The sequence below is a fragment of the Nansenia antarctica genome (genome assembly GCF_963989245.1).
Source record: "Nansenia antarctica genome assembly, contig: SCAFFOLD_67, whole genome shotgun sequence".
NCBI lineage: Eukaryota > Metazoa > Chordata > Actinopteri > Argentiniformes > Microstomatidae > Nansenia > Nansenia antarctica.
In genome coordinates, this window is record NW_027663205.1 from 565,831 (window position 1) to 570,931 (window position 5,101).

The following is a 5,101-nucleotide window of genomic DNA, read 5'->3' on the forward strand; positions in this document are numbered from 1 at the left end:
CAACAGCGGAGAGAAACGCGCTACAGAGAGTCGTGAGAACAGCACAGAAGATCACCGGCGCCCCCCTCCCCTCTCTGGAGGAGCTGTACAACACACGCTGTCTCAGGAGGGCCTCCAAGATCTCCAGGGACCCGACCCACCCTGGGCACATCCACTTTGTCAAGCTGCCCTCGAACAGGAGGTACAGGACCCCGGCCGCTAAGACAAACAGACTGAAGGACTGCTTCTACCACAGGGCCGTCAAGGCCCTGAACACAGAAAAGGCCTAAGTTCTGGGCCCAGGACAGTCCGGACGGATTGTATGGCAGCTAGTGCTGAGGCACAAACATGTACATTTTCAAGCCTGCAAACTGTGACACTTTAAAATAATGTGAAAAAATACTCTTTGTGCAATATGACAACCCTAGTTGACTATCTGTGCAGTATAGTACAGTGGATTGTGTACATAGCCTTTATTGATGTAAACCAGCTCCTTACCTTCTTGTGATTTTATGCTTTTATGCTTTTTCTAAAATGATTTTTTTTTTTCCTTTCCTAACACCAGGGGAGCCACCCCTCCTAAATTTCGTTGTTTGGTACCTGTACTGTAGCAATGACAAATAAAGTCCATTCCATTCCATTCCATTTTTCCCCACTTTAAGCCCTGATGCTGGTGCTGCTGAGTAGCCAGTCAGTTTCCCTATCCCCAGTTATCCTGTGTCTCAGACACCTGACCCTCCCAGCCTGCTTATCTGGGGTTCCCCATCTCTTGCAAGTCTTTCTCCTGCTCCTATTCCTAGCCAATGTGTTCCTCCCTTAGGTGTATCACAACCAATATGGTAAGGGCATTCAACTGCAATCCTTAAGGGCCACAGTCTCTGCTGGTTTTCTTTTTTCAATTGATGTAATGAATCACTGAGAGTGTACACGTCTGGGTTTCCAGATCTAATTCGAAGTATGAAAACCAGGAGACACTGCAGCTCCTGGGGGGTGAAGTTCAAAACACCAGAGGTGTGCTGTGTGAGAACTGATATGGTACCACCAAACTATATCCACTAGAGGGCAGCGCAATACATTAGGAACAGGCATCCTATTACAAATGTGGGATTAGAGAGTCATTTGATGTACTTATACTACTGCTATGATGGACCTCTCTGCCACGTGTTTGTATAGGGCCCTATTTAAACTCAATACAGACCCTTCCTCAAAGACTTGCGCGATGCCAGGGATATTCAGCAGTTACCTTGTCTTGCAAGTGTATACAGAACACACTCTTTTTGAGCCAGAGTTGTCCTGTCCTATAGGTTGCCACAGTGTCCGAGAAGTCCCGCATCATGGAGCTGGAGAGGGACCTCTCTCTGCGGACAAGGGAAGTGGCTGACTTGCGGCTGCGTCTGGAGTCCCAACAGGTCTCTGAGGGTGCTGACTCCACTGCCTCACCTCTTCTTGAGGAGGTGATCACACTAAGAGCTCAGCTGGCCTCTCAGGAAGCCAATCAACAGGGTGAGCTGACTGAGCTAAAGGAGAGGATGGGGGCTGAAGAGAAAGCCCACCGTGAAGCACTGGCCCAGCTTCAGGCTTCATCCGGGAGGCTCTCCGGTGACAACGAGCAGTTGCGAATGCGCCTGAGCCAAGGTGAGAAGGAAAATGCAGACATCATAGAGTTGTGGCGCTCTAAGCTGGAATCTGCCATTGCCTCTCACCAACAAGCAATGGAGGGGTTGAAGGTGTCCTTCAGCAAAGGGGAAGGTGCCCAGGCGACAGAGCTAGTAGAGACCAAGAGTGCCTTGGAGAGGCTGAAGGTGGACCACAAGTTAGCGCTGGAGGAGGCAGGGGCCAGGCACAGGGCAGGGGCTGCAGTCTTGGCACAGGAGACAGAGGAGCTAAAATCACAGCTGCTGATTGTGTCAGAAGAGAAGGAGCATCTGGATGAGTCTCTGCGGACCAGTGTGGAGAGTGCTGAGGAGCAGCACCTGGTGGAGATGGAGGATGTGCTGGGCAAACTGCATGCTGCTGAGATGAAGGTAAAGGAGCTGGAAGACAACGAAGCAAAGTTAGTCCAGCAGGTCCAGGACAGAGCCAGAGAGGCCCAAGAGCAGGTGGCAGCTATGGAGGCCCTGAATTCCCAGGAAACTCAAGGTAACTTAGAGCTCCAGAGCCTGAGGACCCAGCTGGAGGAGGCCCAGAGCCAGGCCCGCTCACAGGGCGTCAAGGTGGGCCTACATCCATCTTCCCATTGTCAATCACCATTTCAATCTCCAAATGTATATCCAATCCCATATGTTATAACTAACACATTTGCCAATTGATCATGGAATACATCTGTATGATACTATCTGTAATAGCTTATCCCTTTCATCAAATTCCTTACTTGAATTTATTTTTATTCATTATTACCCTTTCCTCCATATTTATTTTGTTTACTTATTGTCATTTTGTTTTCTTCAAAATGTCCTCCATGTCCATGCATGGTGTCACCATCTGGCCTGTGCTATAGTTCAACGAGTTAAGCTCTGAGTTGGAAGGACAGCAGCAGAAGCTTCTCTCTGTGCAGCACAGCCTGACCTCTGTTCAGCAGGAAAAGAGCTCCTTGGAGCAGGAGCTGGTGAGTTATGGGGCCTACAGAAGGGTGGTGAGGAGCCAGGGGTTGGGCATGGGTGGCATGACTGTTGGGATAGGACTTAAGGTAAGCTCAGGTAAGGAAGAGCATAGCATCATCAGCATGCTAGTGAATGCTACACAGAATGCAATGTTGTGCTACAAAGATTCATCACATGGTGGTGACACATTCTTCAAGAGGCTAGATGCCTATAGAGGTTTTGACTTATTATATCATCATGGATAAACCATAATTTCAGTCTTTAGTATAAGCATAACTTGGATGTCTCATTATGAATTGTGAGTAATTTTGAGGTGTGTCTTGGAACAACACATTCCAGCATGCACACACATACTAATAACTTTTTTTATTTCCTCAGAAACAAAAACTGGAAGAAAGCACAGATGAGAAGATTAAATCAACACAAACTATGCAAGGTAAATGTATTTACTTGGGTTGATCTTTCATACCCTTTTTGTTTGACAGATCTTACTTGTAGATACATGAAGTAATCTGAATTCAACTCCTTCTTTCAGAGTTGCTTGAGAAGCTTGGCAAAAAGGAGGAGCAATGCACATCTCTCTCCGATGAATCAGAGGCTCTAAGGAGCCAACTTGCAGGTCAGAGCTTTGGCCAGAATGGTGGTGTTTAACGTACAGCACACACACAGTACAAGTCACCATTTATGTGACATTGTTTTTTTGTTCTAGTTGAGTAAAGTGTGAGTAAATTCCAATGAATTGTCTTCCTTATGGGTTATTTTTCATTCCATAAAACACCGGTGTAAGTGTGAATATGCCTGGTTAAAAAGGGGACACGTGATGATAAAAAAAAATCACAAAATATCACCATTATTGCTCTCCTTGGTGATAAAGTTGTGTTTATGTCCATTGTGTGGGAAAGTTGTCTTTACTGACATGTCCATTGTGTGGGAAATATGCGTATGTTGTAACAAAACGGCGTGTGTTCTTGTTCAGGGACTGACTAGTAGATTTAATTGTGTTTCTCACATTCAGGCCTGGAGAGGAAGCTAAAGGCTGGGGATGAGAAACTTGATCAGATCACAAAGGACAAGGCCCAACTCAAAAGTGACATCTCAGACATGATGAAGTCAACAGGTGATCGCTCAGAACAGCTCACCAAAATGAATGAAGACCTCACTCAAAAAGAAAGGTACATGTCTTTAACAGCCCAAAAATGTTCTGATGAAGTCTCTCGTACATTGCATTTTCAGCAGAGGTGTGTCCTCAAACATGCCAATCCAAATGTTATTTGCTCTGTTGTAGAACAATGAAACGTAAATTTTTATCTTACAAATGTTGATACCTGACTTGCCTTTAGTGTTATTTAAGAAATTACAGTTGTATAATCTTGGGTGATGTTGAAGTGTCTTTACATTGCTTGCTGAACAGAATACAACATATTCACAAATTACTCATCTTGTACTTGTACTGTAGTTTTAATGCTAATCTCAAATAGTAAGATGTTGCTCATAAAGCATGTGATAGTTGCTATATTAAAGTAGGTCTCACCATATTTCTATCTTGGTTTATCAGGTCTTACTGAGGTTAATTTTGTCTCCATATGGAATGGAATGGAATGGACTTTATTTGTCATTGCTACAGTACAGGTACCAAACAACGAAATTTAGGAGGGGTGGCTCCCCTGGTGTTAGGAAAGGAAAAAAAAAATACATTTTAGAAAAAGCATAAAAGCATAAAATCACAAGAAGGTAAGGAGCTGGTTTACATCAATAAAGGCTATGTACACAATCCACTGTACTATACTGCACAGATAGTCAACTAGGGTTGTCATATTGCACAAAAGTATTTTTTCACATTATTTTAAAGTGTCACAGTTTGCAGGCTTGAAAATGTACATGTTTGTGACATGGTCTGGTGAAAAAGTCCCCAAGTAGGGCAAGGTAATTTTTCAGTTCAGAGATTATGAAAGTGCAGATTGTAAGCTTTCAAAGGATGTGTCATACATTGAAAAATAGTTGAAGAAGATTTGCTTATTTGAATGTTGGTATCATCTCATTGAGCTACCTAGCAGCTAAAAAGAAAACATGGCTATACTGACATGTAACTGCATGTTTAGCACATCAGAACACGCTGATAGAACATCAACATAACTACACATAATTAGATGATCACACAGTCCTTGCTTTTGAACATGAACATTTTAAAACATGTTTGTTTAAAAGCCATGTATCTCTAACCCAGTAGCCTAGGAACAGGACGGCTGGCGATACAGTGAATCCAATTAACAAATTATAAGTATTTGGTGATTCTAAAACTGTTATTTGTTATATTGAGTGGGTTTTTCAACACTTCAGATCTCCTATCTGCAAAATTCACTTTTTCACAGACAGACTTATCATGTGCAGCCTAAAGGCCGATTTAAACTTCTGCGTAAAATCGACGCCGTAGCCTTGCGTCGGCCCGCGTGGGCCCGCCTTGCCTACGGAGAGGCTTGACGCGCACATCTCCAAAAATGTAAGAACGCGTCAGTTTCTACGCA